Source organism: Oreochromis aureus, linkage group 8 (genome assembly GCF_013358895.1).
Source record: "Oreochromis aureus strain Israel breed Guangdong linkage group 8, ZZ_aureus, whole genome shotgun sequence".
Classification (NCBI taxonomy): Eukaryota; Metazoa; Chordata; class Actinopteri; order Cichliformes; family Cichlidae; genus Oreochromis; species Oreochromis aureus.
In genome coordinates, this window is record NC_052949.1 from 18,570,772 (window position 1) to 18,583,084 (window position 12,313).

The 12,313-nt window shown below is 36.9% G+C and overlaps 1 protein-coding gene across 1 annotated transcript in view; it reads left to right on the top strand.

Annotated features, from left to right (window-relative positions):
- The window catches only part of kcnc3b (potassium voltage-gated channel, Shaw-related subfamily, member 3b), a 48,974-nt gene extending 45,614 nt beyond the window's left edge, over nt 1–3,360 (top strand). The window contains exon 6 of the mRNA XM_039616863.1: nt 3,314–3,360. The gene's annotated coding sequence lies outside the window, so the exon portion shown is untranslated. The remainder of the gene's footprint in view (nt 1–3,313) is intronic.
- Nucleotides 3,361–12,313: the final 8,953 nt, after the last annotated feature.

Below are 12,313 nucleotides of genomic sequence, written 5' to 3' on the forward strand. Positions count from 1 at the left end.
AAGAGTACTGTATTTGTTTATATTCAGTTTGTATTGCCTCTGAATCGACTGACTATATGTTGAGTAAAAAGAGAAAGGAGTAGTTGTGGCAAATGCAAATAACGTAGAATCCTCCAAAGCACCCAACGAAACAGGCAGTATGCTGTAAGTGCCTCTATGAGGCCCCAGTAGGCTTAACTTAAAGTTAGATTTAACTAGCTAGACCTTTGATGTAATGCTTAATAGGTCACTGGTTATTATTAAATATGTACATATCTGTATCTACATATACATTAAAGCCACAACCTATGTATATATACAATATGAGGGGAGGGCAATAAATTCCATAACCACTGATTCTGATCTCATATGCATGTAAAGTGATGTTTGGCTTTCCCTAAAAATCCTAAAAGTCCCATGCACAAACTTGGTTTCCAGTTATAAATAATTACTTTTGAGGTATGTTTGCATATTTTTTTTTATTATCTTTTGCTTTACTGTTATCACATGATTAGTTTTTTTTAATCTATGTAATTATCCAGTGACCTGTAATGATGGCTTGAAAGAAGGTTCAGAGTGTATATTTGGTATTTGCTTTGATAAGAACTGATTTGAGTACATGTGCTTTATGTTATTCGATATAAACGTACAATGAGTATGAATATTTCAGTGATCACGACTAATGTATAAAAAAAACATTTGATAAATGTGCAGCTTTGTGGGAAAATATGTTGAACTGTACTGTAAAAATCTTCTAGAAAGGAAGAGAATGAAGCTGAACTTTAGCTCTGAGAAGGGTGGAAGTGAAACTGTGAATTCAGTTAAAAGCCTGTGTGTGTCACTATTGTGCATAACAAGATAGTTAGACTAACTTGTAGTGGCCATTAAGTGGATGATGAGTGAATAAAATCTCAAAGTCTTGGACATAGCAGAATAAAACAAATGATGTCAATCCACAACGGGGGAAGAATTAGCCAAACTGTTTCTTGAATTTGCCCTAAGGATCAGATTTATAACTAATGTACAGATTAAAATAATGCTTACACCACCCTTTAAACAAATCAGGCAGTAATATTTACATTTATAAAGTGCTGGAGCAATATAAGAACATAGGAATAATGTCAAAGACACCTGTATTTGTTATTTGTGTAATGTTAAAGATATTTCTTGTAGTTTTATTTTACTTATGCCATATTTATAGCTTTGTAGCTATGTTGTGTGGAAATGAGTGAATAAGACGAAGACACTGTCAGAACTGCATATTTTGTCCCCAAAACATCAGATCCTAAATGAGGCTGTCACAATGTCAGATTTTCACAATAACAATATTATTGCGATATCTATCAAAATGAAAAAAAGAAAACAAAGCAATAACAACGAATCTCATTCTCCTTCAACTTTGTGCACTGTGTATTTTGTGTTTTTGTGTATTTTTGGGCAATACACAAAGTATGAGTCTAAGGCTGTGGAAGATGTCTGCAAACATAACTGTACTAAATTGAGGAAAAAGATATTAAAGTATAATTTATGACCAGACAAATAATATTGTTTACTGTCCAATAGTGGCTAATGTATTTATAGTCATACATAGGAACTCTCACTTGACAACAGGACAGAGTCATATACAGTAATGGTTATATGTCTGCATTTAATACATCTAAAAAAAATACTTTATTGATATTAACAGAATTCAGTGACTTCACTTCATGTCTCGGTTAAATTAAGATGTACTGAGCAGTAATTTTAAGCTTGTAAGCTACATTTACTGCAAAAGTGACTTTTGCTAGTTATGAACTGTGCTGTGTTTTTTTGGGTTTGTTTGTTTTTTTGTCTGCACCTTTCTACTGGATACTGATAGAAGAAGCAAGTACAATGAAGAGATGAAGGACACACAGGAAGAGCTTATACAGCTTCAGCAATGGATAATTGTATTGTACATTAATGTTTGCTGGTGTGACCACAACAGAAGTGTTTTATCTCTTGAAAGATGTTTAATGGCATCACGAAATTTGCGAGAATTGTTAAATGAATGAACTTTATAGTGCGGTGTTGTTGGCAAGCATTTTCTGGAATTAGTACCTGTGTTTTCAAGTGTAGCTTAAGGGTAGGTGTTAAACCCCTGGAACTGTGTCTGGGAGTAATGCCACAGTCTCACAATCTGAAGTCCAATAATTCTTTTGTGGATGTGAAAACGTCAAACAATGGCATTCAGTATGTTTGTTTCTATGTGTCCATGTGTCAAAATGTCTTTTTCCGTGAAGTATACATGTCATTCAAATGAAAATGTTTGCACACACACACACTTACAGACTAGTGACGAACTGATTAGAGTCTCCCTAATCCTTCTCACTTTGAAATGTTCTGTGCATAACTCACTCATGTAACAATGACTGCTATGTTCACTGAAAGTTGAAGAGCAACTTTGCAAAGTTGGTCACTTGGCTGGCAGCAAGTTTCATTCAGTCTGTTGTTTTTTTTTTAAAATAATGTCAGCTGTCATTTTTATCGTCACCGATACTTGAGTATAAATTATAAATGCGTGATTACAAAAAAGTACAGCAACTCTGCCCATAATAAGCAAAATCTATCCCACCTTAAATCTCACTGATTTTATCTCCTTGTGCAGCTCTGGACCACACCCAGCAATGCTGTCATTTTAGTTTGCTTCCTATACGTCCACTTTGTACTTGCACTCTGCATCTGTGATTTCACCATAAACCCCAGAGTAATATATTCAGTGACTACTAGAGAACTGTGGTGCGTGCCGCAATGACACAGTCTTTGCTCACCACCCATCCTGTTCGCCATATTTGGCTCCTTGCGACATTGTCCCTGTTCCTTTGACACAACGGAGGAGATCCGGCTAACATCACAAATGCAGAATGCAATTTGTCAGAATGGGACTTCACAGGAATGTTCTAAAAATAGCAACCTCCACACTCATGTTTTTATGTGCAGAGTTGCAGAACTTAAGTTATATGCAAAGTTACTGTCTGTACACATCTATGAGACAGACTGTTTTTTTGTAGCTTGTTGTAGATGTCATTACAGTTTAAATGTGTGAACCTCATTCTGACACTGTTAACCTGCAGTTTACAGGTAATAGCAATCCTTGATTATTTTCCTATTCTACATAATATTAATAGAATTAATAACCTGGATTACAAAAGTCCCTATTATTGACATTCAGAATATGAGAACAAGAAAAACAATGACTGGTTTATATCAGTTAAGCACTTTTATAAATTAATCAGTCTGTTTATAACGTTTTACTGTGCATGCTCACAAACTCTGTGGACCTGATATTAATGGCTTTCCGTTCTTTTCTTTACAGTGTTAAGTTTCTAGCATTCCCCCTCTCTCTAATGAAGAGTCCATAACCGGTAAACACAAATTTGCGGCGGGAGCCACATAACGACAGGTGTGACACGGATGGACAGTTTAAAGGAGATCTTTGGGGTGACAAGAGAGACCAGAGGTTAATCATGAATTAAAAAATCATATGGTCTGCTCCTCACATTGTTACCAAAGCAGCCTCTCGGAACTCCGACCACACTTTTGACAGCTGTCTGACTGACCTTTTCTTTTCCTTTCCTTTGGCAAACTGACTGAGCATTGCACTTACACACTTTGGGAGAAAAAAGGACTCCTTAGTTCACATTCCAGATGACATCTCTCTGACACTAATACTCGCCATCTTGTATGAAGACCAACTCAGTGCTGTCTACAGTACTGAACAACTGAGCAACTTTGAGTTTCTGAAAAAACAAAACAAACAAACAAAAAAACCACGTCTTCAACGGGACTGAATGAACAATGTAGCATCTCTGCTAACATATTGTAGCATTTGTTGGCTGGGAAATAACTTGACTTAACTCATCAACCGTTCACAGAGAGAGGAATTTATGCATTCACGGGATCTTTTAGATGTCATTTTCCTCTTGGGTTCCTTTTCCAGTTAAAAAAACAAAAAACGAGTACACGAGAGACAAAGGATTGGTCTTACTCATTAAAACACCTGGCATTCACACATATATATTTTATATATATATTCATAAATATATATACATATATATGGCCCATTTGGGGGACCCTATGTGTATATATATATATATATTGATATGTATATATGTATACATATATATATTACACCCATATGGTCCCTTGTTCAAGCTTAGCACGTGTATAGTATGTTTGCCACTGAATCTATGTCTTCCATTAACTTTTATCTGACTGAAACACTGCCCTCCTCACAGCACTGATATAAAAAAAAAACTACAAACTATACCAAGTGTGAAGCACATGTAAACAAAGCACATGTAGCATCTGCTCAAACATGTCACATATGGCATTTACTGTACATTTATACTCACCTGAAACAGTCACTGCAACAAAATAGTGAGAAAAGACTTGTCTTTATCTCTCATGTACCGACATGGGCTTGCCCAAAGGTCCTGTAGCATGCACTTGCTGAATGACCTTCTTTAATGTATTGTAGATTGAGGAAATATTCCATTAAGGGTGAGTTTTATACTTGCCCTACAATTCATTGCCCTAATAGAACTTACCTATTTAACTGCCACTATCCCTATCCTGATTTGCACATATAGAATATTTTTCCCATGTCTGACTGACTCAGCATTCAGCCATGGGGAGTAAAGAGAGGTGAAGTCCTCATCGATCAAGGGATAGCAGCCTTCCTGAATGACAAATAAGACCATACCACTACAAGAACTGTTTTTAATTCACTCTCCAGTGGTGGTAATTTCAATGTTATTTTGAAAGGGACCAATCAGATAAATATTTCCCCTCAACACAAAGGCCGTCACTGCCAGTCAAGGCACAGGACTCCCTGGACTCACACTGCCCCATCTCTCCCTTGCCCTTGTTGTGAACGACTTCACGGGCAAGTCGGTGTCAAGATAAAGATGGCCCATTTCGGGGACCCTTACGCGAAGAGTTAAACCAGAAGACGTGGACCAAGAGTAGAGCAAATGCGGAAGTGTACAAAGAGAACAAATCTATATTTTGATAAACAAATCCACAGCTCTCCATTACTTTGGAGGAGATTTCTGAGCAGAAAAAAAGTCCAGAATGACAGAAAAAAAAGAGTCAGATGCAAATGTGATTTGAGTATTTGGCATCAAGAAATGGAGTCAAAGTCCTATAAAAATACGGAGAGCAAATAATCTGTTATAAGGGGTGTGCAAAGCTGTTTACCCCACAAGCACTGAGAAAATGTTTTCTGAAAGACAATGAGCAATGACAGACTGCACCTACAAAGACATAGGGATGATGGAGGATGGACGATGAGATAAACAAATGGAGAAAAAAGATAATGCATTTTTGTAACTTTGTTTACCAGCATGACTACTTTGCATGACTGTCTTTTCTGCAAGCCCTTAGTTGAAGACAAGGGTGCTAGAGATACAAAAAAAATATATATAAAATTAATTAAAAAAATGTTATATGCAATTAATGTTTTAAAAAAGATTATAATGAAAGAGAAGAGCTATATTTTGTTTTGAAAAGTTAAAAAAAATGTGAATATTGAAACATGTATGTTTGCAAAGTACACCCTGAACTATGTTTTGTTTGATGAAATCTCTCTGCTACTACTGCCCTACATTCGTCATTCCAGTGTTTTTGACCTTTTCTGTCACTGTTTTATTTTCTAATGCACTGAGCAGTATATTTTTTAACTCTTCTAAGTCAACAGTGGTCATTCAAGACTTTGCCTATAGCACCTGCGCAAAGGCTTTCTTTCCTGGGATGTTCTTCGTTTTTTTTGTTAGGTCCATGTTTTCCTCCTTGATTCATTTGCACAACTTACGTAGCAGCAGCAGCAAGAGCAGCAGCAGTTCTAAAACAGCAGCACTCCATACCACAACTTTGACAGCTTGAATACTACTCATAGTTTGCTTTTTTCTTTGGCAATAATACAGTAGTTGTCACAAGATTGTAGCAGGTCAAATGGAGAACCTTGAGTCCTTGGAGTATCTTTAAAATCTCAGTGTTAGAGATTTATAAAGGCCTTGGATGTCCCATGGCAGGATTTTGCTAGGATAGGCAATTCTGTTCCATTCATAGAAACATGGGAGTAGATGTGTAGGTTATCCAATAAAGACCAATAACAGTACGAAAGATACTATATTGGCAAATAGTCGGAGATATCAGGTTTGCATGGAACCAACTGCCATTCCAAAATTTGTGTGGTTTTAAGGACTCAGGTGTGTCAATGATGTGCTTGGATGTAGGTGTTTTGCTATTTTCTTTCTAAGATAAAAAAAAATCCTAGTATATAGACGACGATAATGTGAACACCTCACAGTGATGTGTAAAAACGCATGCATTATGACTTGATAATCTCTCAAGGGGGGGAACAGAGTCTTGACATATTCCCTTAGCCTCCTATCATTGTTTGTCATGAATCCAGTCCTGATAACTATAAACACTGTGCCGTGTTGTAGAGCAGAAACGTCTTCCTCCAAGAGGCAACTGAAAACTACTCACACTCACAGTGTCAGCATGAGTGTGTAGAGGTAGCTCGTCTTCGTTTTTTTAGATGGTCAGGTCTTTGCATTCGTCACTTACCATGGTTATCGTCATCCAGCTGGCTAGTTGGCAGCTTATTACAGCAAACAGCACAGTCATGTGAGTACCAATCAAAAAGACCCAGAGCTTCCAAAATGATGTCAGAAAGTGGGAACGAAAGGGTGAGAAATACCAGTGTCCACCAAGGGGAGATTGATAATGATGTAATAAGTAAAAACTAATGTCACTGTTGAGTGCTCTCTAAGCCCCTCATCCTTGTCTTGGTATTCCAAGTGAGTTTCAGGCCCTGCTGGTCCAGGGCTTAGCTCAGGCAGCTGCACGGTTCTTTGTCCATTCCTAGTACATTGCAGTTGGAGGCTCACCAGAATATGAGACTCAGTGGTGTGATGTAGACTGTAGAAGTCGTTCAAAAATTCTGTCGAGTCTACACTGGTTTTACAGGGTCTAGAACTTTTGTCTATTTGCATTAAATGGTCCATGGGATTTCTTTTTTGGTCCCGTATCTTTTTAAAACTCACAATTTCAGTTCCCATTTTGGAAGGCATTGAGCTACTATGGCTTTGATGGTCACAAAGATGTTTATGAATATTTCAGAGGTAAACTTCCTCCAATGGTGCGCACACTTGCAAAAACCTTGTGCTTCACCCAGCTGTTTTTGTTTTTATGGCCAAGTAGTGTCTTTTCCTCTTTTTCTTTTTCATGGTTACAGTCTTTATTTCCTTCATTCTCTACGTTGTGGCTGCTCTGCCAATGCCAGGCTGAAAAAGATGTCTTTCCTTTTCCAATGCATAATACTGCCATTTGATTTAGACACGTTTGAAGAGAATGAGCTACAATGTTGAGAGTGCTAAGTCTGTTTTATTTTTACAATCTGTTAAAAATGTTATAAATTTCATGTAGAAACACTCACCGTAACCAAAAGAACAAATTTGCTTTACATGGTAAGGAGGTGCAACTGTTGTGACAATGACTATTATGTATGTGGACATGTCATCTGCAGGTGTTGGGAAAGTGTCATGTGGTCCTTGGATGACACATACTCAATGGTAACCATTTTCTTTATATGCTCGTTTATGTTTAATATGTTTTTCTGTTTTTCTTTTTTAAATTGAGGACACGGTATGCAATCTGCACCACGAATGCCACTGATAGACACTTACTGTATGCTCCCTGAGACACAGATATTCTGTCATCAGTTTAGATGATTGCAATGTGTAGTGGCTTTATGGTTTTCCATAGAGTGACTTAGCAATCACACTAATTGAAAAATATTTTATTTTACAAATTAATAATAACAGAGTTGTTATCAATGTTATCATACTAACTACATTTTTCTAACATATATCATATATCTTATTTTAATTAGAAATATAATGATTAAAACAAAGTCATACCCAATATACGTTGAACTAACAGTACATAGTATCATTATGCATCCAAAGATGAAGACATATTCATTTTAGAAGCTATCAAACTGTCTAAAACAGACTTAAGTACTAGTCCATTGTACTGCGGTCTAAGTAGGAGAGTGAATGGGGCGAAGAGGTGGTCACTGGATTATCTGGTTGTGACTTATGCCGGATTTTATTTTTGAAATGTTGTAAAACAAAGAACAACTCATCAAGAACTGTATAAAGTATATTTCAATGGAATGTTCATGATCTATCTTTTTATATTTTGAAGAAAAAATAGAAACATATCAATAAAGTGTCATAATTGAACATATTTCTACTATTGAGACTTATAATGTATGAATGTCAATGCGATCTAATGTGAATCTCAATCTTCATAGCAGCTTGAATGAATAACAAACTAAAAGTCATGAGATGCTTTTTCAGAGACATTAAAATTGCTTAAAATCATTGAAATTAACTTAAAATAAATGAAAAAGTAACACGAGTTGTGTGTCTGTTTAAGATTTCTGATCAAATGTGGGCGTTTGTGAACACCGGCTGAATATGACTGATAGAGTGACATTTTGCACCGACTGTCACAGTTAACACTGTTTATCAGCCTGTCGGGAACAGGATACCACAATAAAGTGATTGATATAATTTGATATGAAGTGAGAACACAGTGAAATCCAAGAAACTAAAGACTGACATTAAATTTGTGACTGGAAGGACATGGTGTATATCAGTGCCAGCATTTACAAGAAGTTTCCGTTTAAGTCAGTGACTGTTACTTTGAGAAACAGTCACATAATGGCAATCGATAAATTTGAGGTCAGCAGTAATTGTGTCATGATATTTAAGATTGAGGATGTAATCTAAGTCCTATCTTCCCAGCTTGATATCAGATAACTGTAACTTATAATATTCCTGACACTGGATACCAACATACCCCTTCCTGTTCCAAAGGACAGGAACAGGAATGTCTATAAAGACATGGACGAGTGAGTTTGGTGTGGAAGAACTTGACTGGCTTGGACAGAGTCCTGATCAACCCAATAGAACACCTTTGGGATAAATCAGAGTGGAGACTGTGAACAAGGCCTTCGCATCTGACCTAAAAAATGCACTTCTGAGAGAATCGTCAAAAACTCCCATAAACACACTCCTAAACCTTGTGGCAAGCCTTCCTAGAAGAGTTAAAGCTGTTGTATCTTCAAAGGGTGGGCCAACATCATATTAAATGCTTTGGAATTATCACTCAAGTTATATGTGTGAAGGCGAAAGAGCGAATATCTTTGGCAATAAAGTGTATTACTTACTACCTGTAATATTTTATACCTCAACTATGGACTGTTTGGAAGAAAAAAAACAGATATTTAGAAACCTGGTTGTGAAGCGTCTTTTTGAAGCATTTTAGTCACATGCCTGTTGTTGTTTTTTTTACCTCGAAGTGACCATATTTGAACGAAGAGCCAGTGTGCTAAGTTATCAGCTAATGCTAGTTGGCTTTGTTAGCAACCTACATCCATATACTGGTATGTGTACATTGAATAGAGGCAAACACCCATTAATTTGGGCAAACTAAGCAACAGATACTAAATTTTCACTTACTAAAGTTCTTTGGAGGGGCTTTTACTATAGTTAACAATATGACACACTGTTTTATTTCACTAAAATGCTTCGGAAAGAAGCAACTCAATTTAGCTGATGTCAAGTAGCAAATAGCTAGCCATTGTCTGTGTCAACATCAGGGACAGCATAAAAGATGGATGTAGTTACCATGATGGTACCCACTGGTTTCTGAGGTCGTGTTTTTTGAAGCCTTGAGATGAGTGTTTCTTCCGTTGCCATCTTGGTTGCTAAAGAGAAAAAAACTACTAGTGAGGGATATGTCTGACACGAAATATTCAGTGTGTGGATTCATACCACAGACAATTCTCCATTAAAAAAAAAACAACATATGACCAAGATTTACAAAACAAAATTAAAACAATATTTTAAAAAATACACTACTATGGGACTGTAAGTCTTTTTTTGCAGTCACAGTCACCTATCTAGTAGCCTGTAGACAGAAAGCAGATTTAAGACACTTCTGCAGTACCTTAATTTTTCCAACCCGGAAGCTACGTCTGTCTTATATGCTGTCTAGGTTCAGTACTCATTTCTATCACTTTTAACTCAAAGCAGCCTCATTTTGAGAGAAATTTGTTACCGGGAGAAAGTAGCTATAGAAACCAAAGCTTGTTGAACCTCTTAAAAGAAAACTTGCTTAGTGGAACAAGATTACTGCATAACATTTGCACTACTGCTGCTTGGAAAATGAAGGCAGCAAAGCTGGTGCAGGGGCCACATGCTAAGAAATAAAAATGTGGTCTAATGAATTGTCTGTTCTTTCTACTCATGGTTACCAACTGTCGGTTTCAAACTGTGTTGTGAAATTGTAGTGGTTATGTGTAGCCATCCCACGGGAGTCACAAGATGTAATGACTGTGCTGCATAGCTGCACGAACAGCAGAGTTATATGGCACTATATAGAACCAGGAGCAGTCAGGTCATGATGAACATTGCAACACCAAGAACACCACAAAACGATTGATTTCCACAATTTTAACCCAAAACAAAAAATCTAGCTGAATTCCCTCTTGCATTTTATTGACACTTTATATTCACAAAGCGTTGAAGTATTTGTATCTGTATATGCTTGAGTGTATTGGTTTGTAAAACAAATGGTCATCAGATTCTTAGTAAGCAGACTGTGATCAAATGACAGTGTATTATATCAGCCCGGATGGCAGTTTGTTTTTTTGCCAACAGCTATTAGAAATGTCTGCAGAGGCCTTTTTCAGTTTTTCTCCTTTGTGCCTAAACATCACCTCCCTCTGGTGGTAAAACATAGTAGTAGTCCACTTTGGTAGAGAGAGGTTAATATCACAAGTATTGTGTGTGCAGTTAGAAATAATCTGTGGTCCTTTACAATATGTGACACATTACTGAAAACAATTACAGCTTGGTATTCTTCTTCTAGGGCACATTTATCTATTTTAATATAGTTTTATATTATTTCTTTTTTGTTTATGGGTAACAAATGACACCTCAGAAGACAGCCCTGTCATTAAATGTAACAATTGCTTGAATCTGATTGTTTCTAGTAGATTATCTCTCTACAGTCATGACAGTCCAAAAAAATAAAAATCCACAAAGTTAGTAATATTCTTCTCGTATTGTCTGTTTGTAGCGCATACCCCTGTAAGTTGTCACAGACACTTGAATGATTTCCACCCAACTGCATGAACTAGCAGATCCGAGGTGTAGGCGGTAGCTCTTTTTTCCCCCACGAAGCCTGTTGTGTGGCACACGGCAATCGTCAGCAACAGATTGAGAGTCTGGTGGGGGCTGATCCTGATTTAGAGGTGATGGAGGCAGACAAGGGTCCAATTTCCTTTGAACTCAAAGTATCATTATCTGTGAAATGAGGGGGAATATGTGATATAGCAAAATAAAACCTACACTGGTAAATAATTTATTATTGTGCCGCTCCGCAAATAGAAAAACGTGAGCCAGTTTACCCAATAGGTTTGTGTCACTGCAGACATTTTTGCACATTAAAATAAGAAAAGCACAAGATGTATAAAATAAAATAATAATGGATGATGATTTCACTTGTGTTTGCCAACTTGAATAAATGAAGAAATTTCAAAAGCTAATTTTTAATATGGCTTTGTAAGAAATTCAAGTGATTGTGCTTTTAGATTTTTGTATACTACAAAAATGTATTTAAATGACTGTGTTGTAAAAAGTAAAATATATTTACAGCAACTTAGTAACTAAAACACTGTTGTTGTTGATTACGGTAGTTATACTGTAAAATAACAGCTTCATGCTGGCAAACAGATCCAAGTAGTTTATTGTAATTTAACATGAAATTTTGTTGCAGCATATTTCAGTTCACCCCAATCTCTGGCTGCAGCCTTGGTTTAAGTGAGTGTATTTGGAGGAGTCTACTGAAGACGCTAGAAAATGGAATTAATTAGAAAGTCTTGAAAATATGTTTTCTGTATGTTCGTTCTATGACGCTCAAACTCCACAGTTTTGGTTTTTAATCTACGCATATTCAAATCCAGTCATTTTGACTTAATGAAAAACAGCGAGGGTCTTCTGTCATTCATACGCCCATGCTTGTTAGAGGGGGCAATACCATGCAGAGGTGACATTTGATAGGGAGGTTGAAGGTTGACATGCCCCCTGGCTAAAATGGAGGGAAGGGACACGAAGGGGGTGGAGGGGTCCAGCACAGATCAAATTTCAACAGGACAGCATTCCCCCCCAAAATTTGAAGGCAGACAACGTGAGGCAGTGAGGGACAGGGCGAGATCCTGGATGTTCCC